General features: G+C 35.9%; 1 long non-coding RNA gene across 2 annotated transcripts in view; it reads right to left on the bottom strand.

Moving 5' to 3' along the window:
• The window catches only part of LOC148215160 (uncharacterized), a 98,320-nt gene extending 76,730 nt beyond the window's left edge, over nucleotides 1-21,590 (bottom strand). Inside the window, exon 1 of one of the 2 annotated variants that reach the window (XR_015796730.1) lies at nucleotides 21,401-21,590. This is a non-coding gene — a long non-coding RNA (uncharacterized LOC148215160). Of the gene's footprint in view, nucleotides 1-21,357 lie in introns of both variants that reach the window. The other variant, XR_015796731.1, reaches the window with a different exon arrangement.
• Between the last annotated feature and the right edge of the window lie 4,744 nt (nucleotides 21,591-26,334).

Consider the following 26,334-nt stretch of genomic DNA (forward strand, 5'->3'; position numbering starts at 1 on the left):
ATATTTTGCAAAGAGCATGGCCTCTTTATGTCATCCGATATTTGTATGAAGTAGTTGACAATATTATCAAAGCCATGCAAATGCCCTAACTACACTGTTCATGATGCATTATACTGTCTTTTACAGCCACAACCACAGCTATGGTTTGTGTGGAAGGATTCTTTTGCTAGCACTTCTGATTCTGAGCAGTTTTGCAGCAATTCTGTAGTATTGTAATTAGCATACCTGCTGCTTTTTCATGGTAGACAAAGGTGGTTTTTATCTACAAGAAATGCATAATAACTGAGCCAGATCCAAGGAAAAGCTGAAATAATACAAATAGATTTTATTTTATTATTTTAGAATTACATTAATTCTGAATCACCCTGAATTTTTCAGAGCTTTAGATAACAGCTTCTACTGAAGTATTGCACTGCCTCAGATTCTATGCTCTTCTGATAAAACAATAATTCATCTAATTCATCCCACCTATCCAGATTACAGTCTTTATTTTTATGCACTGTATTTTCAAACTATGAACCATAAATATAGGATAAACCGGTGTAATCATACCTCTTGCCTTCCTCTTTCAACTTTCCCTGGCCACAGTAAAATATTCAGATGTCCTGCTTTGTGAAAATGTGTCATAATATCAAGGCAACTGCAGTAAAAACCCTGCTTATTTACACTGAGAACCTGTTAATGAAGACTATGTAATAACTATAATAACCTAAGGTTACTATATAAGAGCTACGGAAATCCTAATGATCTCCAGATGGCATTTGCTGCCTTCTAGAGCCATTGGGATGTTTGAAGCTCTGATATGGTAGTCCTAAATTAACCACAAATGCTTATGATTAATTTACTAATACTATTATTTTGTTTTAAACTAAGTCCCATCCCTGTCCATTCAACTCTGATATGATGGATTTTTTATAGAAAATTATCATCTTTCTTCTCTATAGGAATCCTTTTTGGTGTAAGTAACAAAGACTGCGCTCTATATCAGAATGAAATACCAATGTGGGGATGACTGAGATAATTTAGACATATGTATTCTGTTGCAACATGGAACAGATGGATCTAATCCCCCCCGTTTAGATTCAAAGCATACTAGGGTGTTTTTTGTTCCAATATCTTTCTCTGGAATTGTGGCATATTGCAAAAAAAGGGGGAAAGGTTTTTGTTGTTTATTAACATTCCACAATAGATATTGAGAGGTCTGTAATAAATCAGAGAAGATCAAGTGAGGTTAACCATTTACTCACTTGTCTCTGCCTAATGAGGCTTTAACATAGAATAAACAGAATAGCCATAAATCAATTCGCTAACTCTCAGAAAGCCATACATCAGCTCTCATCTTTCATCTGATTTGCAAGGGATCAGGGAATACCAGTATTCAAGATTCCAGCAAGCAATTCACATTATGGAATTATGGACCAAATGGCTGAAGTGAGCCAGCTTGTCTCTTCAAAGCCCTGATGCAAACTAAAAGAATTGCAAGGATACAGTACATCTTATTTGGGATATATATTTTGCACATCCGTGTTGTGCTTCTGAGTGAGGCAGGCATGCCAGACCTCCTTTACATTAAGTTTTAAAAGAATTGTTAAATATTCCCACAGGAAACAAAGTTAGGCCACAAAGAAGTCAAGAGAATAAGCCATTATTTGATACTGTACGGAGAGTTGGGCTCATTTCACATTTTAAAGTCCAATCTCAGTCCTCCTTCTGTGATAGGACATGTAACTTAATTTATTTAGTTTAGGCACTGACTGACTCTGAACTGACCCTGAGTGGTACACAATAAAACCAAACAGAATAGAAAAACACCATACAATGCAATAATTACAAAAAATAAATAAGAAAAGAATAAAGAATAAAGAACAAGAACCAGTGGTGAGTCTGGCTAACAACAAACAATCCCTCAAACAATTTGACCAGGGCCCAACCACCTTAACCCAAGGCCTGGGAGTACCACCAGGTCTTTAAGGCTTTCCAGAATGCCATCAGGGTAGAAGCCACATGGATATCAGAGGGAGCCTCTTTCTAAAGTGCAGATACTGCAACAGAGAAGGCACACTTCCTGGATCCTGATAGATGACATTGTTTAAGTGTTGTCCAAACTTGGCCACTTTAAGATGAGTGGACTTCAACTCCCAGAATTCCCCAGTCAGCATGGCTGGCTGGGGAATTCTGGAAGTTGAAGTCTACTCACCTTAAAGTGGCCAAGTTTGGACAACACTGGTTTAACTGAAGGGACCTGAAGCACACCAAACCTGTTGGATTGAACTGTCCAGGCTAATATCACAGGAGATAGGCAGTCCCTCAAGTAACCAGGTCCTATGCCATGTAGGTTATAACCAGCACCTTGAATCACACCAAAAGCATACAGGTAACTAGTGCAGCTCATGAAGCAGAGGTATCACTTGGGCATAGAAAGGCATATCCATTACTCTCCATGCCACTACATTCTGGATCAGTTGAAGCTTCCGAGTTCATACAGCCGATTTGTTTTTCACTCCCACAGTAATAACATCATCTCTTGCATGAATATATAGTAAATATTTTATTTTAATACAATGCAAGGAATTCTTTAAATAAATGTTTTTTGGGGGAAAAGCAGCTAGGTGGGAAAAGCAGTGGGAAATAATTTATCAATATCAAAAGTTGTATTATAGAAGGATTTACAAAGAATTTCAAAGGTGATTGTTAGAAATGGAGTAAAAATTCATTTGGTTCATATCTGAATGTGAACATTCTGAACATTTTCTGAACAAATATGTGAACTGGATATATGATAATATTTCCACTTTGGGGAAATTTTATTAGATACTTCGTCAATCCTGAATACCATACAAAAATTGGGAATTTAGGAAAGTATTAAAAAAAATTCATATATTAGTGAAAATAAAGTATAAATGTAGGGATAATTGCTGAAGAATAAGATATATTAAGAGAAGTGTACTTAAAATGAAAACAGAAGTTTTCTGTAGTTGGTTTTTTTTTAAGTTTAGAAAAATACACTTAATCTGCAATAACTTTACTTATTTGAGTCAAATTTCCACTTCTAGTTTTTGTATATTTGAGAGTCTAGTTAAACTTTGTATCATATAACAATAAGATGCAATTGGTCATTTGTCCTGGCTTATTTATTTTTAGATCTGAATTTGTTTGGTCTGTGATTGATATGACTTAAACCTTCTTCCTTTCTCCATTTCTATTATGATGGGAATTTGCATGAGGACAAGCTCAGTGAGATTAAAATTAAATAATAATGTAAATAACTGAATGTAAAGTTCTGACCAGACAAAATATCTCAAGAAACATGGAGTTCAAATTAAAATGATTTCAAAAGTGTAGCAAATTTCTTGTGTTTTGAAGCGTTTTCTTAATAAATCATACTGACTAATTTTTCTGTCTCAGTGACTAGGTTCATATATAATGCTAAACTATTACTTGTTTTAATTAAGATCTGTTGAATAAACCACAATTAGTCTAAGCCATAAAGCATAGTTACGAACCATACTAAGGCAAAATCAAACAACCACATTATGGCTTAACATTATTTTGTGAATCCAACAAATATATTGCACTCAAGATGCTTCATAGCAGATCTTGAAATACAAAACGAAAAAAGTCAAAGCAAAGAAAACCTAAGATGTTTCATTTGCAACAAATATATAAATATTGCACAGGAAATAACACAATTGCAGAAAAGTATACATAAAAGGCTTTAGTTTGGAGTGGGAGGTTGCAACTAAAAAGGTCAATGCAATCTTAGACTGCATTAAACAGAAGCATGATGTCCAGTTCACAGGTGTGGTAGTTCCAGTTTATATGGAGTACAGATTGGGCACTGCACTTTAAAAAGCACATAGAGGCACTGGAATGGGTTCAGATGAAATTTAGATTAAGAAGATTAAGAAGAGGAAGGATTAAGAAGATTAAGATCTGGAAACGAAAGGGTCTATTAGGAATTATTAAAGGAGCTGAACATGTTTACTCTGCAAAAGAGAAGACTAAGGGGAGATTGATAATAGTCTACAAGTATCTCAGAGAGGGGAAGCCTGCATGATAGGACAGACTGGTTCTTGAAACAAAGAACATGTCAAGGACCAATAGATTCATATTAAAAGAAAGGAGGTTCAGACTGAATTTTAGGGGGAAATAGTGATGGAAAGAGCTCGTAAGTAGTGGAGTAGTTTATCTGGAACCACGGTAAATTCTTATTCACCAGGGGCTTTAAAATAGGATCTTGGCCAATTGTTAGTGATGGTTTAGTAGATTCTGCTCTGCGCGAGGTGTTGGGCTAGATAAACCACTCTGTGAGGTCTCTTTTAACGCATAGATTTTATAATTCTGTGAGAAGGCATCAGAGAAATGTTCCCATACAGCAGAGAAATCCTTATTCTACTTTCTCAACAAGCAGTATTTAGGCATCTTCATTTCAATATACATGTTTTAAATGTTTTATCTGTATATTAACCTTTATCCACTTTATGAAATCCAGGCCATTTGCTTCATCTTCTGTGTACAGTTTAGTGTAGTTTTAGATGGCAACGGCAGGGCATAACTTATCTTCAACTCAGAGGGGCCAGTCAAAGGGTGTTACTTGTGGATGTCATCAAGCACTCCTTCCTTTCCTAATTGTTCTAAATTCAAAACATTTGGCAAAATGGCATGAAGAATTCCAGCTTCCTTATTGTATTTCAGATTATCCCTATATCGCACAAGTAGTTTTAGAATACTCTCATCTCCTGAAAGTAATATGTGCCACAGTTTTCACTGTCATTTTAAGATGCTAAATATTGTAGAGACAGGACAAAGTTCTGCTCTCAGGTACATCAAAATCTGGATGATGGGCCTCTACTGACATTGAATGATTGAAACTTGAGCAATGGCATACACAGTTTTGATCCTTTTTTTTTCTATCTGCAAAACAGTATGTCTTTGAATTAATGTCACTCCTTCGAGAATTGACAATGATTTTCTTCCTTTAACATACCAAGGCAGTCAGTGAAAAATCCTCAAAGGGGCACTTTGATACCAGAAGGGCATACTTGGCATGGTTGTAAAATTCTTTAAGTCCACTTTTTTTTTAAATTAGGTTCTGAAATTGTTCAGACAAGGTCACAGTTGCTGTGGCATGCTTGCTTTATGAGGATATCCAAATCTGTTTCCTCTTGAACTGAATGCATTCCAGTGCATAATAATAATTGTGTTAATGAATGCACATCAAAATATCTGAGAACAGAATATTAAGCTAACCGGATATGCAGCATTCACTATCTTTTGCCTCCTGTACATTCATAATGGATCCTCCATTACACACCCTGAAACATGAAGGAATATTTATGCAAATATATTAAACAAAATACCATTGAATTTGGGACATAGAATGCTTTCTATGAGTTAAGAAATAACTCTTCTTAAATTTCTTAGAGGATCCAAAAATGCAGTACATCGTCACAAACCATTTAAGCTTGCACAGTGCTGGATGTGTTCCTGTTACTAGAACATTACACTTGGTTTATCTTAGGTGTGTGAATGGAGTTACCTACCACAGTGGACATGGCTTCCCATGTACAGCATGCCATATTAGTGCTAGCATTTACTGTCATTTTAATTTTAGCCTGTTTTAGACAGTTCATCCCAAGCATGAAATGAACTTTTATTATGATTTTCAAATTCAGAACTTTAGGCTAACTAACTAGTGTGAAAATTCTGTAGCTTTGGGAGTAATGTGATCACTTTGAAAGACAGCCACAAAGAGTTCCTCTTTTTAGTTTTTCTGGATAAGCAACATTCATTTGATTACCAACTGGATGGAAACTGCCAGTTTCTACTTGATAGTAAATAATCCTAATAATTTTGGCATGCGCACACACACACACACACCCCTTCTAGATATCCAAAGCATCCCACACACTGAATGGTTATTTGTTTGTTTGTTCATTTGAAGCTCTTAGGGCTACATCCACACTATTCCTTAGACTTCCACAACCAATTCAGGCAGGTTTTCATAGAATTCAAGAAACTATAATGTGAAGCAGGCAGGTATGGAGTACGCTGCTCAATTATTCCAAGGCAGTTATAAGACAATACAGTTGAAAACAGAAACCAAAATGATTTGACAGTAGAAACTTGTATGATTTGTAGCACAAGTTCCAGAATTAGTGTCAACTTTCCTTTCTATTTACCTATAGAGATCAATATATTTAAGAATCTATTGGTCTAAGGGGAGCCCATCATCCCTAGGTGATCGCTAGCCATATCCTGTTGTTTGGGATTGGGAGGGCAGGGGAAGAGTTGAATAGGAGTGCCACAACTATCAGCAGTTTGTTTGTTTTTTTTAATAGTAATTTTATTAAAAATTACACTTACAACAATAAAAAAACTAATACGAACAAAAGAAAACAGAAAAACAGAAGGGGCAGGGAAAAAAAGAAAATAGGAAAGAAATAGGAAAGAATGAAAAATCAGAATGTAGTAAAGAAAAAAGAAAAGAAATATATACAGAAATGACTTACCCCTTCATGACAATATGTATAAACAATTTTAGTAACTTATCACTTTCTCTTAAGAGGAGTACCACAACTATCAGCAGTTTTTATGATGCTGCAGCAAATCAGAGGAGATGATGTGGCATGTGGAATGCAGCCAGTGAACTCATTGCCTATTACAGACAGTGAAGGCAGCAAAGTTAGCAGGTGGTAACATATCTATGTTACTGCAATACTGTAGTGGGACTTGGGTAGCAACAAGTATTATCTATATATTTCAAAATATATTAGTGGTCTAATGGAGAATTTTGGAATTTGAATGTGCTGAAGTCTGTCTTCTACTTTCCCTAGACCCTAACTTCTGTTGTTTGCTTGCTTGCTTGTTTTAACTCAGGAAGGTCATATTTATCTTACTGTTTTAAATTTCAGTGTGAAATTATCTCTTGGAGTAGGAAAGGAAAGATGAGCATGTATCCTTTACCAGAAGAAGGAATGTGCCACGTGTTCAACGTATAAATAATCTATTTACAAAATCAAGCCTGGCGTGCAGTAACACAACGTAACTAGACGCGCACACAGATATAACTTTAGATTTGGACTAGGATTTGGTGATGTAGACAACAGTCATACCACCTCAGATGGAATGAGACATCTTCCTACCAGTTTAACTTGGAGCCAAAATCCAAATGGTAGTTTAGAAACTTAAATATTCCAGTATCTAAATAAACAAAGATCTATAATATTTTTTTACGGAGCTGGATAAAATTCTTAGGAATAGTAATTTTCTATAAGATAAGGTTAATGAATTTCAGACAAATGGTAGTATTTTTCTGATCTGTGTATTTCTAATTTCTTGTTTTAATGAACGACTGAAATTTCCATATGCAGTCTATTTGAAAAATAGCAAAGGGATGTCTGTTTCATTCTCCCTCTGTAGTAAAGAGATATAGCCAATCAAACCTGCAACAGTTTCACTCTTTTTCCTTGGCATCCAATTTGATGCCTAGGGTCCCTTTCTTCTTTCCTTCTCGTATATTTTATCCTTTCTTTTCCTGAATTAACATTCACATTACCTGGCAGATACAAACCAGATCTAGCCTTTTCAATATGCAAAGGCACTCTTTTATCACATATCTGATCTTTATGGGCTTCAGAATTTCAGTTCAGAGAGTTCATATTTTATTTACGGTAGATTTGGGAAACAGGGAAGATGAAAGCAGATGAATTTTTAAAAGAAAACTAAAATTAAATCACCCAAATACTCCTTCCTAAATAAAAGATAATATAGAAACAAATCTCATACTTGCATTGTTCTCGCCATTCAGTTAATTTATTTTTTATTGTTCTTATTTTTTATTGTATCTTTCAATAAGCTACATATGGAAAATGAAGGATCTCAGCAGCAACAACTTTCCATGTGATTCTCACAGCTATTCTAGGGCCATGAGAAGTTTTGAATGGGGCATATAATTTGATGAAGCTTCAGCTGAATCACTCCATTGAAGCAGATCTACTAATCTAAGTGGAGCCTTATTTCAAAGCAACATTTTAAAATTGGGACACATTGAAGCACTTTGAAGATTCGATGACTTTTCTAATGTTTTGGGATTCTTACTTACAATATAGATTGTCGCAGCTTTTTCTGGAGAACACTGAGAAGATTCTAAATGCTATGATGGACTCTCTGAAATCAACATGATCAAACAGCCTCATTAATCTCTTTGTTTATAAAAGCTCTTTTATGATGGCAAGGCTAACCTTACTTTGGGCTTAATTTACCTCTCAGTTTGTAGCTTCTTGACCATAACTATAAGCCTTGACTTTGCTTTGTCTTGTGCTAATGGAATGTTACACTTCTGTACTTATCCATCAATAAAACAGGGAGCTCAATTCACTTTTGGCATCCTAAATATGGACTCAGGACTGCCTTTACTTTTCAATTCTGTGTGAATGGCACAGGTTGAAGTTTATTGACAATAGGTGAATGGCTGTCTAGTTAATACAGATTCTGGACCAAACCTTTACTGTTCTAAAAAAATGAGGGTGGAGTGGGAAAGCTACAAATAACACACTGCTTCTTACTGTGCCATCCTGATTCTTCTGACTCTCCTGACTCAAATGTATTGCCAGTGATGGGGCGAGTGTCCTTTCAAGGAAGGGCCAAGTTTGCCAACCAGCTGTGCCAGCTCTCTTGGCATATCAGAAAACTGAGTGATCAGAGGTCAGATCTGATGATCCTGTGGAACATCAGAAAAACAAATGGGAAGATAAGCATTTTTAAAAATAGACTTTCTGAAATTGTTCATTTTTCAATTGGAGGAGGACTGTTTCTGCATTGATTCAGCCAACTTCTCCATAAACTCTTTGCTAAACAATATGGAGGTAGTTGTACTGTCATTTTATTATCTCTTGTCTCTTACTTAAAAGAGTCACCCGAAGGAATATTGTAAAAAACTTATCAGGCTTTTGAAAATATCCAGCTGAAACTTGGCAAGATTAAAGTTCTCAAAAGGGCAAGCCATGCCTGCTTCTTTCTCCCATTCTGCCAAAAAGTGAAACAGCTTCAGGCATTTTGAAATTTCCCTGTTATAATCTAGAGGTAAATCTTATTTCAGATCAAATCTGGAATCTTGAAGCAGCTCAAATCAAATCAATTTGATTTTGATTAAATTCTATACAAATCTCAAATTCAAACCTTATTAACATCTCCAATTCATATTGAATTTGGACTGTTTCACACATATCAACAAGTTCGTATGACAAATCATGGCTTGCATTAAGCTTGTTGCAACTCTTTGCCTGTCTTCTTTAGGTATGCAGAATGAGTATCACCATTGTCCACAGCACATATATTACGGCTTCCAAGCGCTTGGCAGCATTTCTAATTATTGCAGACCAAAAAAGGTGCAGAAAGGTTGTCAAATAAGCTCATAATACATTGTTGGTAGGCTGTCTGCAGTTTGGTGGATTCCTGGCTGTGCTTGATCTTCCTGATCCCATGTGATATACAGGAAATATCTATAAGTGGCTGCTGTTGTTTGCAGCCCTTGTTACTTCAATCGGTGCTTGTTAGCAGACTTTCACAATCAGAGTACATTTTGTCTGAATTCACATTTAGTCTGATAAGCTAACACTTCCTGAGAACTTGAGAGTCATGCAGTATTTTCTTTTCTATTTCCAGTAGCAGATAAATACAAGGCATAAACTACAAAGTTCACCAATGTATGCTTCTATTTGAAGAGTTGTTTCCACGAAAACAACTAAGTCATTGTCTGTGTATAATTAAAAAACATGATAGCTAGTTATTGATATGGTAGCAGGAACCATTTCTTTTGTCATGATGGATTATTTAACTTTATATTGCAACTCCCTGTGGCACAAGCAGGCAAGATTTATGGAGATGTGTGACTATCTTGTGCAACTCCTTCGGTGTGACAAGGTAAAGGATGGCTTCTTCCATATCTGCCTCAGTTTTTTGTGTTTGATGGATTGGACCTTTCCATTGGAAGCTATATCTAGTTTTGTCCTTCTCAAGGTAAAGAAATCTGATTTTTTTTTTTTTTTTTTTTTTTGCCCTTGACAAGGCCAGTTTTCATTTGGTGAAAGGTTTGCCTTTCAAACAGTGCCACAAAGACAAAAGAGCCCTGACACAAAACCTATTCACATGATACGCTGGGCTTTATCTAGTGAGCAGAAGAGACAATAGGATAGGAATAGAAAATAGGCAGATGAATAGCTGTTACACTGACCGGTACTTCCTGCTCTTAAGCATATGGGATAATTTAAATGATTCATGGACATATGAATAAAGAAGCAATGCTTAGACCATTTCTACATAATCATATTATTGTGTTCATCTGTCAGCATTTTTTTTCTCTCCAATCATTCCAAGAACTGAATTATAAAAGTCACCATCATGAATGTTACAGTCTCGTGGTCATAGTATTAACTTTAGTGAAATAATATGTCCCAACTTTCTATTTTCTATGGCATTCACAGAATGGCCAACAACAGAAACTTCTATAATATCCGTCACCGATCCTCTAACCCCTGTAGACTATGCACAAGGCATGCATAAACTGGAATGGTGGGAGTAGCATAGATCAAACCTTTCTACTAATAGTTATGCATCATGATTGAGGTTTTTGTAGTTACCAGTATAATCAAAACTTGCTGACATATCAAACTTGCTCTGTATCCTAGATCATTTCTGCATAGCAGCCCTATGCTGATTTCAAGCAGTTAGAAATTAAGGCAAGGTAAGAAACTGCTGTCTTGGTTTCAGTTCTTTATCAATGTTAAACGTGATGTTGTCCAGGTGTTTTCTGTCTGAATTACTCTATTTCTCTGCCTCTTTTAACCATGGCAGGAAAGTAAGTGCTAATCACTTTGTTTTCAATTATTGGGTCTTTGAGGATATCTTATTTCTGTTGATAGTCCTTTACATGACCCCTTCCATCCAATACATCCAACAGTGGACCGACTGAGAAAACACTATGGTTTTACCATTCTTTCTGTCACTTGGGCTACAAAAGGAACCTGGCAGAACTCTTGTCGATTTCACCAGCTTGGTGTTTTGTCTTGTTTTAAGAAAGAAAGTCCAGCATTTCACTGGTCCACTGATAGGAGGTAGGAAAATCATGGTACACCAGTCCCTTCTAACCGGGTACAAGAGCTATCATTTGCCCTGCTCTAGTTGCACTATAGTTGCATATGCAGGCATGAACTAGTGAACTATTGCACAGAGCAGTGCATATCATATATATAGAAGGAACCCACATAATGTCTGAGACAGGCCTTGCGAAGCATAACAGGGTTAAGACTTTATGTGGACAAGATCTTCATCATGTTGACATCCTCACAATGACCATGGAGGGCAACAACCAATGACCTGAAGGAGGGGATGTGTTGGAAGCTCTATACAGTGACCAATTGGAATGCAGTTGTTGCCTAGATTGAATTAAACAGCAGCACAGAAAGCATATGGCCATGTTTGTACTGGTGCAAGTCAGAAATCACCACTTCTGAAGCAGGGTAAGAAAACATGATTTGCAATCTTTTTTTAAAAAGCAAAATCCCACCATGTAATTGAAGTTATATTTGATCTCCTTTATCTCCACCTCAGCTGGCTGGTTAACAATCTACCTCCCTCCCTCCCTTGCAATTAAAACTGTTTGTTAAAGCACTCTTCAGTTAATAATGCTGGGAAAATACACAGTTGTCACTTAAAATGGACATGGGTGGGTTGGAATGGGACACTAGGGCAATGCCATATTCCAAGCCATGCTGGTTTGCATAGATAGGGCATAAATTAGTGGAACTTCTTTATGCATATTAGCTGTAGGCTAGTCTTGTTCAGGAACTCAGATGAGACTCACACCAGGGGGAAAAAGGTAGATTTGTATCAGAGGATTCAAAATTGTTCTTCCTTGTTCCCTCTCCATGTTGTAATGGTCCATTTTAAGCCTACTGATTGCCCAGCATATTAGAGGTCTCAATTTCAGGAAAGAGCTACTCCACTCACTCTTCTATGGTCTCAAAAGGCAATGGAGATGCACCAGCACCTTATTTTTTTGAGCCATCAACAGCAAGCTTCAAATGAAAAAGAAACAGCCAAAATGCTCAAGGAGCAAGGGGAAGGAAAGAGTCAAGAGTACATGGGAGACTAAAAACAGCCAAGCAGAGGAAATAAGAGAACAGTTTGTCATTAAAATTATGATAATGTGTTCTATGTCTCCAAAATACAGGCTGAAAAATTAAATGACGTTTCCGGCTAGGCTTCTGACTAATTTAACATGTTTTTACAGTTTAGGACAAGAACCTAAAACTTAGGATACAGTTAAATTAATTCATTTAACAGATAAAGATTTTGAAAAGCTCTTATTTTAAAATGTATATACTATGGTTCTCAGTGCTTGATTTTCCTGTTTCTTTGTTTGTTACAACAGTAGGCCTATATGCTATCAGTGAACTTACATATAGATGTCATTTCTAAGAGAGAGGGTCTAACATTTACAGGAACTTAGGATGCAAAACAAAGAGAGAAAGAGACAGAAATTCAGAGAAAGCAATAAAACTACACTATGCAATGGATAGCACATTTCTATACATGTACATATTTAGAAGTGGTACTACATTTGTTTACTTTTAAAGTGAAAAGGTTATAGGCTGCAGTTCTTACAGTTTTCAGTTTACTACTGAATAATCTGTGAGATCAGCAAACATACTAATAATGAGCAAAGTCACTGAGAAGTGAGCAATATCTTGCTGTCTTATAGCATACTGGGGACAAGTCCTTTACCTCATCGAAGTACCATGCTGGTCCCTGTTATCTTCTCATTTTTATTTAATTTTTAAACACTGTTCGGCAGGAGGACAAACATTTATGTGCAGACAGTTGCTAGATTAATTCCCTGAAGGCCTTTAGCCTCTTTGTGAACTGCTCCTTAGAGACTGGGACCACCGAAGGTCAAGTAGAAATGTGGGTGTGAGTTTGGGGTGTGTGGGGTTTTTGTTTCACTTTGAACTAGCCAAGCAATTATTTCCTGCTATCAATGTTCTGAGGGAAATCACTGTGCATATGCAGTATTTAAATTGAGAATTATTGATTGGTCAAATGACCGCGCGTAGTATTTAAATACTTTAAAGAGTTATTGATCTGCAACATACTAATGTAACTAGGAGTTGTTGGGATTTTTTTAAGAATTTGAATTCTGATTTGAATATGATTAGGAAATTGGGATATTAGTAAAATGAGAGCCCTTAGAGAATGTCACAGAAGAAGTGTCATGAGGACAGCGAGTGAAAGCCAAGTCTTTCTATACTTTAGATCACATTTACATTTTTCTTGTATCACCATTTAGATAAGTCCTTAAGACAGCAAATACTTCCATATGTCATGACATATGGAATTGGACAGTGATAGTTCAATGCCATTGGAGTATCACTGTCCATATTAGTGGACTGTCTGGGAAGCTCACAAAGAATGGGATTAAGGATTTTAAAAATGCAAGACAATGAAATTCATGGTTTTACATGATGGACAGAAGTTGTAATTCCTGAAATAATAGCCAATGCATGATACTTTGCAGAATTTAACCTCTGTTAAATTAACCTCACATTAAATCACTTATATCTCCTTCTCATGAACTGAATTCCAGATGTGGTAGGTGTCTCTGTGATGCCATGTTGAATATACTGAGGTAGATACAGAAAGAAATTATATGAGAGTGCAGGAACTTTGAAAGATTAGCATGTTCCTGAAAGCACATTATTTTTTCATATTGTTTTTTCTAATATAGCAGAGAACAATGTAATAATACATTGAGATAATATAATAGAGACAATTGAGAACATTATAAGATCTGGACAGTTACCTCTTTAAAGATTGTTGAATTTTTCCCTTCCACTGTATTTATTAATTTAGAAAGATTATATGCTTTCCATTTCTTTAATGGCACTGGATGGCTTGCAAAAATAGGGACATTATATTTTTCACTGTACTCTTCACTTTGAATATCTGATATACCAGACAAGTGGTGGTTGGGACAAACAGGAGGAAAACAAAACAAGACAAAACAAAAGAAAACACTTTTTTTGGGGGGGGGGGGGAGAATGAACTTGTGCTGCTATATATTTTAATTTTTACCAATCTGAATTGTAAGTTTAATAAGTAACACTGTATCTAGAAATCCTACCTTGTATTTCTTTAGAACAATAACTCGGCAGTTAAATTTAATGTAGATGTTTAGAGTTATGATAAGTTACAGGTTTTGGACACAGGTTGGTACATTGACTTAAAATAAAGCACAGAGTAAAAGTGTATCTGATGAAGTCTTAAACCCCTCAAAGGCTTCATGGTATGATGATGTGAATGTTAACAGAAGCATTGGTTACAGTTGCTATGGAAGACAGAATTTTTGACAAGATTGACAAGTGAAAGTCAATGTCATTGATATTTGGAAGCACAGAAGTACTCCTTATGGTACAGTGAGTTGCTTAAAAAAAGTTCCAAAACCTCACTAAGTCTCAAGGAGCAACTGAGTCTCTGGGAAGATGTCCAGAAATTTAACCTACATTATCTTCTGTGCCTTCGTACAGCTTCATGTTGTCTCCAATTGTGCCCCTTCCTGGATCGGGAGGCCTTGCTCACAGTCACTCATGCCCTAGTCACCTCCAGATTGGACTACTATAATTTGCTCTACATGGGGCTGCTCTTGAAGAATATCTGTAAGCTTCAACTGGTGCAGAATGTGGAGGCGTGGGCAATTATAGTATGTGTCCTCCTAGAAGAGCACATATTACATTTCTGCTTTGCAAGCTGCATTGGCTGACAGTTTGCTTCTGAGTCCAATTCAAGGTGCAGTTTTGACCTTTAAAACCCTTCATGGCATGGGGCTGAGTTATCTGAGGGACTGCCTCTCCCCGATCATATCAGCCCATCCCATTAGATGTGGCAGGGAAGGTATGCTATGTGTTCCATCAGCCAGGGACTTGCTTTTGGTGGTTCCCAGGAGGCTTCTCTGCTGTGGCTCCCTTCTTGTGAAACATTCTCCCTCCCAAAGTTAGTCTTGCCCCTTCCTTGCCATTGTTTAGGAAGTCCCTCAAGACCTGGTTATGTCATGAGGCCTGGGGGTCTTTGGGAACCGGAGACATTCTTAGATGGTTACACTATGATTAATATTCTCTTTCTCCATGGGGTTTGTATATTTTAAAATTTAAATTTTTTAAACTTTTTGATAATGTTGTATTTTAATAATCACTTTTTTATCTTCCATAATTATTGCTTTTATCTATTTGTTATTTTATTTCACTGTTGTACACTGCCCAGAGCCACCTTGTGTGAGATGGGCAGCTATATAAATGTGATATATAAAATAAATAATTAAATAAATAATCTTTGAACCGCATGCATATTTTTGCCCCATATTAAAAATATATTACCTTTATGCTTATAGGTAGTCCTCACTGAACTACCACAATTTGGAAGCAACTCCATCACTAAGCAATGTGGTCATTAAGTGAAACAACACATGACTGCTCCTGACTTACTATGTCAGTTTCACTGCAGTTGTTCAGTGAATCACCTGTGGTCATTAAATGCAACATCATGTGATCTCAGCTTGCGACTTACTGCCGAGTTACCCATTGACTTTGCTTTTCAGAAGCCAGCTGTGAAAGTTCAAATGTGGGTCACATAATCGTGGGATGCTGCGACTGTTGTAAATATGTGCTGGTTGTGAAGTGTTCAAATTGCAATTATGTGACTGCAGGGACACTGCAATGGCTTTAAGTTCAAGGACTGGTCATAAATCTACTTTTTCAGCACCATTTTAAGTTTGAATGGTCACTAAAAGAGCAGTCGGTAAGCAAAGACTATCTATTTAAGTTCCATTTGAGTTACTAATCTGATTCTGCAAACACAGAAATCAATTTATTTATTTAGATAGTGTTACAGGCTTATTTGTTTTGAGAAAATTATGTACATTGTCCATACATAAAAAATCTTAGTGGCTAGAGAAGGAATGATAGAATGTCTTCAAAAATTATCTAGTTTAAAATCCTGCCAGGGCAGGAATCCACAACTTAAAATATCCCTGACAAATTGCCATCAATACTCTGTTTAAACACCTCCAGTGAAAGAGACCACCACCTTCTAAATCCATTAGGATTTTTTTCCTGATATATAACTGAAATCTATTTCCTTGTAATTTAAATCCATTGTTTTTTTGTTCTCTCTTATGGAACAGCTCTGAATAATTCTGTCCTGTTTTCTGTATGACAGCCCTCAGATATTTGAACACAGCTGTTATGTCTCCCAGAAATCTTCTCTTCTCCAAGCTAAACATGAATGCCTCAACTACTGCTTTTTCTTTCTCCCTTTTCCTTTTCCTTTTCCTTTTCCTTTTCCTTTTCATTTCCCATTTTCTTTCTTTCTTTCTTTCTTTCTTTCTTTCTTTCTTTCTTTCTTTCTTTCTTTCTTTCTTTCTTTCTTTCTTTTTCTTTCTTTCTTTCTTTCTTTCTTTCTTTCTTTCTTTCTTTCTTTCTTTCTTTCTTTCTTTCCTTCCTTCCTTCCTTCCTTCCTTCCTTCCTTCCTTCCTTCCTTCCTTCCTTTCTTTCTTTTTTCCTATCACCATTTTGTTTGCTCTCTTCTGGACATATTTCAATTTCTCCATGGACAAATTTCTCCAATTTCTCCAAATGGACAAACTGTCCATTTACTGTTTTTACAACTACCACAAATGACACAAATGAAATTTGGAACCTTAAGTTCCCCACAATTAAATATCTCTCATGCCACAAAAGTAACCATGCACGGTGAGGATTATTATAGTTATTAAATGTAAACAGCATGGTCCTCAGAGGGGTGGCCAAAATTTTCAAGATGGCAAATGAAACATTATGATAAAAGTCCCACCTCTTTTATATATCTGCTAATGTCTCATGCATTTAAAAGGGGCGGGGCTTGCACCACAACTCCCTTTCTGCCATCTTGCTGATTTGGGCTGTTCCCCATGGATGGTGCTGTACAGTATCCTTACATTGCTTAATAACATAGTCAGTGATTGATCAAAGCCTGAAGGTATATAATATAATATCCTAATACAAATGGATGTTCAGGATTGATCATGTGTGATGCTAAAACTTCCTAAAAAGTTTTAATTCCACATGAAAAATGCTTCCAGCTTCTTATTTCACTTGTAAGGTCCTTTAGAATCAGGTTAGAAAGATTCTGAGATCACCAAATGTATGTGATATGAGTTCCTTTCCTTTCAGAAATGTCCTTGTTATTGTCTGCCTGCACTTTCTAATCTAAAAATATCCCATAGGTGGAGTAGCAAGTTGTTCTCCCTATGATTTAATTGATGCACCAAGGACTGCCCATCAAGTGCCTGAAATCGGTGCAATCACTGATTTTGTTTCTGAGAAAAGCATTTTAAATGCTTTCATTACTGGTTCCATCTTTTCTTTAATTAAAGCTCAAGGAAAGAATCATGGGCTAAGTCTTCCCATGGGTGCTTTTTATATCAAGAATCCAAGACAGATGAGGATGCTGCAGAGTGCTAGAAAGATGTTTAATAAAAAGAGAAAATGGAGGCACCTCCTACCTTCAACCACTTACCAACAAAAAAGGAATCTCAAAAACTCTGCTCCCCAGATAGGAGAACTTCACTGAAATTCTGCTTCTGCATTGGTTGTCATGTCTTTAAAAAATGGAAAGAAGTCTGGATACCAGTATGCAATTAAATTGGTTTTAGGAATAGAAAATGTGATCAGGATGGGGCTATGCACACTGGATACACCACATACATACATGCATACATACATACATACGATCATTTACAGTTGTGGAAGAGGGGCATTCTACATGCATGTATTTAAACACATAACTCTTGAACATTTCTGTTCTTTTTTTCTCAGTCCACCTACTTTCCCTCATCTTGTTTCCATTCTTCTCTCTCTTTTCCTCTGGAAAGGGGGCTTATCTGAATGTGTTGAAACTGAGTGTCTTAAGTGTGAAGGGATGCAAGGTTTTGTACTCTACTCTACTCTACTCTACTCTACTCTACTCTACTCTACTCTACTCTACTCTACTCTACTCTGTTCTATTCTAATTTATATACTCTATCTCACAGACATAGATGGAAATTTCTTTTAATAATTAATTTAATAAATGCATTCTTTCAGACTGTCTCCTTGGAGCATGAACTCTTGCCAATGGGGAAATATACATATCATATTAGGATTGAGCAACACCTGTCTACAATACTTTAAAAGCAGCTGCATCTTTTCCCAGGATGGCCCAGCTGTTCCTGCATGCTCCAAAGTGCCATTTAGAGATGGAATCCAAAGTGTTTCAGATCCCAAATGGTTACCTATGTCAGTGGGTGTCTATCATACACATGTGCCTTTATTGGAAGCAAGGGGGAATATCCTACTGGACAGATGGTATGGAAGCCAGGCACTGCAAATATTATCTTTATTTGGGGGGGGAGGCAATAGATAAATTTAAATTCAGGATAATCTTACCTTTGGGTAAATATAATTTAATATTCATGTGGTGTAAGTTAATATTCCTTGTTGAATGGTGGAAATTATCTGTTTACAATCTTAGTTTAAGCATTACAGGATTGCTAAGCATATATTTGGTTCTATTTCTATGTGTGTATATGTGTGTCTGTTTGACAGAATCTGGAGAAGTTACCCACAGGTCCTACAGAAAATAATATTTGAAAACATTCCTTCTTCAGAAGCCTCCCTATTCTTAACAGATATTTGCAGAGTCCTTGGCAATTCAGCTAGCTACCTAGTTAGCTACATAGATAAATAATCAGAAATGTATTTCTTTTTTGTCACTACATTGTAATTCAAATATTTAGGTTTTGGTCATAACATTCTTTAAGGAATTGTAGGTTGTGAGATCTAGCCAGTTTGCTAACACAGTACCAAGCAGAAAGAATATAAATTAACATAAGCAACTTATACTCAGAGTATTTGGCATTCATCCTGGATGCAATTATTTATGCGATTCATATTTTTCTCCTCAACCCTTTGAGAATAAGAACTGTGCTATCACATTTGAAATGTAAGACTTTTCTTCAGCTAAAAGAGGCTATTTTGCATGAAAACATGCTCCAAGAAATATATTTAGCTATGCTTCTTAGAGCTTCATAATTGGCAGCTAAACCCCACATTGCTACAGCTATTCAAAGAGTATTTAGTGATACAGCTCTTTTTCAGCTGCCAAATATCCTGAAAACATATTCTGAAATTTATTCCCCATGTACATTTGATCATTTTGCTTTATGGCTACATTTTTGTGATCAGGGCTTATACAACAGGTACTGTTATATATGTTATCAAGGGCTATATGTTCTTACTGAAGTTCCAAGCCTGCTAATAAAACAAAGTTAAATGGTAGAATGTTAGTGAAGTTTAATAATACGGTATGTCCAATTGTACCTGCATGTGTCTGTATAAATCTCTCTCTCTTATCTCTCTCTCTCTCTCTCTCTCTCTCTCAATTCAGCTCATTATAGTGTTGTTCCATATGGTCACCATAAATTGACTGTAGCAATTGGCACTGGTTTGGAATTATTGCACATAACTAGGAATTTAAAATGTCAGAACGGAATTGAAATATACAGTAGAAAAGTAAATTCATCATGGTTGAAAATTGTCCATAGTGTCTTCTGAATAATGAAGAAAATATGGAAACTATCTCTGATGCATTGGCTCATGCAGGATAGTAAATTTTGTAACCTCTCTAAGGTTGAATCAACCTTCCTTCCTTCCTTCCTTCCTTCCTCCCTCCCTCCCTCCCTCCCTTCCTCCCTCCCTCCCACCCTCCCTTCCAAAATCCATCAAAATCCTGAGATCTAAAACCATTTAATATCTAAACATTGTCTTTTAAATAATGTCCACAAATCTTAATATCAGTTACTGCATGAAAATTAACACTAGCCTCTTCTAATAAAAATAGCTTTAGGGCCTATGTGGTATCTGTTTCTTAGTATGGTCTACCTTTTAGGGCTGACAAGATGGTATATAACTCCATCTACAATCAACAATAGGTAAAGCATATAATTATAAAACAATAATTATAATTGGAATTAGAACTTAAGTGTGGATTGTAACATAGTTTGGGTAGAGCCAAAATTTCATTTAAAGGGACAGGCATTTAATGAATTTATTGAGGCTTGTGAAGGGATACAATTTGTTGTAATATTGTTCAGCAATGATTATGAGAACTGGCTGCATTTCAAAGAGTTTGTTTGGGTAAGACCCTGACCTTGCATCTTAAATCTTTAAGACACACACAAATATGTCGCTACATTTTAGGTTATATTTATGTAGAAATATTAAAAGTTCAGAAGGGTTCACAAACTGAACCACCACTGTAGATATCTGAAATACGGTCTGTAGGACTTTAATAAAAGCTAACAACAATTACCAATGTTTGGTGTAAAGTTCCATTATCTAAACTATGGCCTATGGTTAGGGATATAAATGGAATGGAAGGGGGGGGCATGTAATCCACTTTTTTCTTTTTTCACCATGTGTCCTTTTTCTAATGTAAATGTCATAATCTTTTTTGTATCATCTTGCTTTTTTCTTCTCTTTTCTACTTCCTCTGCATTCCAGTATTTGCTTTATTTCATATTCTTTGTATTTTGATAATTAAGTAATAATTTTTTTTTTTTTAAAAGGAAAGAGAGAGAGAGAGAGAGAGAGAACTGCAGATATCCTGTAATGCCCTTCTCTCCCATTTCTACCACAAATACAGCCCCCCCCCGGCTTAATATCCCCCAACTACAACATTTTTTAAAAAATAATAACATTATTAAATTAAAAAAAAACCAGAAAGATAAAAGCTAACAAGAACTGATAATCAAGAAAGAGACTATAAGAAAAGAGAGAACAAAGAGAAAGAAAGCAGAAGTGCAGAAAAAAGAAAGAAAAAGAAATACAAAAAAGAATGACTTCTGACTTCTTTTACAGCAGATATAAGTAAAACATATATTAAACTCTTACTCTAAGATTATAACTCGACATCAGTTTTTATATAATCTATTAATTTTGCTAATCATCATATCTATATATCATAATTCCATTTTTCCCCTGTTTCTCGCAAAAAGTCCAAAAGGGGCTTCCAATTAGCATTAAATTAGTCAATGTGTTTTCTCTAATCAAAGCTGTCAATGTCACCATCTCATCCAACCTACAAAGTTTCAAATGGAGCAATCCTGGAATATATATACAATGCATTCACAGAACAATCTCTCTCCCCCCCCCCCAAAATAAAACTCTGGAAGGTAAGAGTGGTTGTTCCCCCTTCCACACTTCTACTTGACAACTAAAACATACTTACAATCTTCAGTATACTCATCCTCAAGGCTCCTCACACACCATACCTTAGTGCTGTGGCTGAGTGGTTCTCTTCCACTGATTTCACACCCCAGGAAAGGCTCCTGCTCTGTTCTCCATCTCTCACTCTAGAGAACAATGTGATTCTCACCCCCAATTCTTCCACATGCCAGGCTGAACAGTTCTCTTGCCACAGTTGCAGCCAACTCACCTCCATTCCAGATATGTGACAATGTTTGCTAGTTGCTTGACATATAATAGAATGATATGCAGAGGATTGGCAAGATTTGCCAAATTATTCAGCTTTTTATTCTTTGTTTATCAAGATGCACAAGGCCTGTATAATTTACCTTTTGAATTTTAAATGATAAATATTAAATTCAAAATTCAAATTGCAGCTAGAAAGGAATAAATGGGAAGGCTGTACATAGAATAAAGGTGAGCTTTCCAATGTGAAAACCACTGAGATGTAGAAATTGCAGAAGAAAGAAAATTAACGCAGAGCAAGAAATGAACGTTGTAGCACTGTAGCCTCAGTAACTCAAATGTTATTATCTGACTTGCAGATAAATTAAAGTGGGCATGAATGTGTTATTCTGCCCCTATTTATTTGGGGAAACATTGTTCATTTCTTTTGGGTGGTAGAATTAATCTAATGCCAGAGGCTGTTTAAAATTAAATAAATAAAAATACAAATGCCATTTAGAATTCTCTGCAGAAACTATACACATTATTTTTCAGCCTAATTTAAAGATGTTGCAATTAGGAAATCATGTTATATGCTTATATTTTTAAAAATAAATAAATAGCTTAATAGGGTATGTCCTTTGGTATCTATTTTAATTATCAGCCATTTGATTTGACATACAGACTTTATTCTCTTTTAATATTTGATATACCCTCCGTTCCTATAAACTAAGTCTGGAAAATGAAATATGAATTCCCTAGACAAATAAATTAGATGAAAATCAATATGCCTAAGATCAAGATATGAAAGATGACATTTAGTACTCAGAAGCAAATTTGCTTAACCTTATGTTGATGTTATCAAAGAATTATGCCATTAGGTTTACAGAGTTGAGAAGGATGATGTTTACTTTCTCCTGGGATTTTTATTTATTTATAAACACACACACACATACACACTCACACAAACACTGCTAGAGCTGGATCAGCTTTCTAGGTCAATGTTTCATATCTGTAAACATCCATATAGTCATTCTGGCATATATAGTTGAAATGAAATATTATCACTATGCCATAATACAGCTTTTGGGAATCCGAGCACTTCACCAAGTGTTAATGTTGTTTTCTTGAAGATAACTTACAAAACGCACTGTTAATCTAAGGCTGGGTATCACCAGAGGTAATTTCACATTTCCAAAACTGTGATATAAATAACAGAGAAAAAGGTTGAACAACACAAGTCTTACTTGTTTGCAGTTTCAGGTGCATGCAGAAGAATGACTACATTTCTGGACACAGTTTGAATCAAACTAACCACAGATTGCATTTATAATTTGGCATGCAGCTGGTTCTGCTTATTTTATTTTTTTCTAAAAGAAATATTCAGGGTGTTAATACAGACTGGGATTGTAGACTTTTAACTTACCTTCTCTCTCGTCATTTCTTAATTCCCACCACACACAGAAGTAGAAGGGTGTCCCTCACTTGCCCATCTATGACAGCCTGGACTGATGTCTCAATGACTGTTTTCGTTAACATTTGCTCCACCATCCCTTTTCCTTCTCTCCAACCAGGGATATAGAAGAATGGCCCCAAAGAAGTAAAATGCCTTTCCCATTTCTGTTAATTGAAAATTCACAAGGGTAATTGACTATAGATAGTGGTAGTCAATCTTCAGAGACCTATGCCTTCTCAGATAAGTTACCTGATTACAAGCCCCAAGACACAAACTGACACCAAAACTGTTTACAACAGCATTTACCCCATTAGAAAACATACAACTCCAAGAAAAATAAGGATGGATGCTAGCCTCAGAGGTAAACAATTATACAAGTGTAAACAAAGGAACATCAGATAGTCCAAAACGAAAATTGAACCTCAGGAAAAATACTTGTGAAAGGAATTAGGAAAGGATTTGAGCACATCTAAAATAAAATCAGGTAATGAATACAATTGATTACTTACCGCCTCAAGAAGTAATCCTAAAATCCTGGAAAACTCACATACTTATTCTTTCTTCCTCTTCCTCACAGCCAGGCTCCTCTTTCCTGGGAAGATTCAAAAGACAACCCCCCTTAGCAAATTCCTCCTTCACTTTTTAACTTCATAGAGAGATGTAACTTTATTAGACACAGAAGTGCATGTGCTTCATCGGATGGGAACCTGTAGAGCTTACATTGCCAAAGGTGTCTGTTATAAGAGGTTAAAACATATAAAAACAACTCACTGATACTGTTTGAAGTTATAGATCTATATAGCCTTTATAAAAACTTAAAGGGAAGGAAAATATGCATAATGATCTGCTGCGGAGTTTTACTTATGTGTATCATCATCATCTATTATAAATGCATTTCTGCACCATGGATGAGGTAGATGTTATATTTGGTTGCATCCAGTTTGTATGGTTTTGATTGCACCAGTACTGTGTGTGTGTATGTATGTATGTATGTATGTATGTGTATATATATATATATATATATATATATATATATATATATATATTCTGTGCCATCTAAATCTGTCTGGATCTCTCTCCAAGATGTAAACGTTTTGCCACATTTCAGATCAGCTCTCGGTGTTTCTAAATGTTCTCGTCTTAATTAGAACATAATGAGAAAACAATAGCATAACGGTAGTATGGAATTATAATGGAGGAAATTGAAGACATGGGATAATATCCAGGAATTGATTGTACAGTGAACTGTAAGGGCGGCTGAGAGCTGCAACAGGCAAGGACAATGTTGCCAAAAGGGCACAACTATGTCACATATATGGGTGGGGTCAAAATTTTCCTTTCACCTGGGAAAATTGGGGAGGAGTATTTATTTTAAATATGATAAGTCAGGTTTTATTATTAATAGTTAGGGACACACACGCACATGTATGTATGTATGTATATATGTATATGCTGTATGTATATATTTCCTACCTGAAAATAATAGGAAAGCTTATCACCAATTTTCACAATTGTGGTTGGAGAAGTCTCCATAAAAAGAAGGTTCATGGGGAGGATGGTTGTTTGGTCATCTCTTTCTGCAGGCCTTTGCACCATACACTATGCTGAAATGTTATATTCATTGGAGAAGTCTGATCATGAGAAAATCCAGACACAAATGGACAGTGATGGCAATCCATCACAATGCATCTTTGTAGTTATAAGAATATTCCTCTATTTGATAAACTGAACAGGAAACATTGGAATGCTTCTATTAGAAGAAAATTATTTGGCCCCTATAAGTATGTATCGAATATCTTCAGCCAACTATAAACAGAATTGTTAATGTAAGAGATGTACACTGCATAGACAAATTGAGGACATCTGCAAAACAAATGGTTTGCAAAACAAATGGTTTGACCTACTGTGTTTGAGTTTCTGTGGGGAGACGTTTTCAGAACATGAATGAATTGTGTCTCTGGTACCAATTATTTAGTATGAAATATATGGTGTTTATGAAATCTGACTTGGAAAATTGATGGTTCTAAGGCCTGGGGCAGATGTATTTCTCCATTTTAATGGATACATCCATGCGCCCCTTTAACTATTTGCATTTTTTTTCCTTTTCTTACTCAGAGCTTCTTTAGGTGTCATTTGCAATTCATTAACAAGTTCTTAAACTATAGCTGGCTGATTGTGCTGCATTTTTACTTATTTTTTGGGGGGGATTATGAGAGAAGAAGGGTGGCTTTTATTCTATTTATTTGACCTTCTTGTATGGTACGTACTGTAAGACATATTAACAACAACAAAAAAGCAAAGACAGTAAAAGCATTTATCAAAGATTCATACTGTTTTTATAGATGAAAATCTTGGTCCCCCCCCCTTTTTTTGGCATCTTTCTGTATATTTAAAGCAAAGAATAAAATGCGATAATAAAACAAAACAAAATACTGAGGAACCAACTGTCATTCATCTTAATTGGCAGCTTATGGAAAAGAGAATAACACTGCTAAGCTTTAGTAAATGTGACTGTGATGGACAGTTATTATTGAGTTAACATGTTCTATGGGAGCTAATGTCAAAAACAAACATGTTTATTCAGTGCATGTGCCATTCATAAATTGGCAAGTATGTTTTTGCCCTTTGCACAGATAGAAAGGTCTCTTTGTTTTCACCTTCACACTAAGAGTAGACCAATAATATGTTTGTATAACCTTATTATACAGCAATTTTATGCCCATTGATGAGCTGTAAATCATCCTTCCATTTACTGAAGTAAATAAGCAAGCAGGAAAGAGAGCCAGGAATATCTGTGGCTGCAACTTGCTTGTCCCCTGAGTACAGCTGCTCTAGAAGTGATATAAATGATTAGTATTACATTCTGCTCCTGTGTATTAGACATTAACACTCCATGAAGGGTAGACATTTTTGCTCTGCTAAGCATCGGGCATCATTTGAACAAGCATCACTGGCTTGTTTCAAAGGAACTAACCTAAGAGATTAAGGCATTATAACAGATTTCTGTGGGGAAATAGATTGAATATAATATATTAATGTATTTATATTAATATAAAGAAACACTTCAGATTCCCCAGGGACTTTAGCTTTTAAGATTGTGCATCGGCTAGAGATAGTTTTGAAATATCTGAAATAAGGCATCCTCTTGAAAATAGGTGAAACAAAGTCCATAACAACATGCAATCCTAACCAACTTTAGAGAGGGAATGTTAAGGATCTCCTCACTTTCAGAGATACCTGGGGTATGTGACAGACCTTTTCTATGATAGCCTCCATGTTTTGGAACACACTTCACCTGGAGGGTATGTTCAGCTCCATCTCTTCTTGTGTTCTGCAAGC

Source organism: Python bivittatus, unplaced genomic scaffold (assembly GCF_059951505.1).
Source record: "Python bivittatus isolate LINGU-HERP-01145 unplaced genomic scaffold, Pbiv_v1 ctg000350_np1212, whole genome shotgun sequence".
Lineage (NCBI taxonomy): Eukaryota > Metazoa > Chordata > Lepidosauria > Squamata > Pythonidae > Python > Python bivittatus.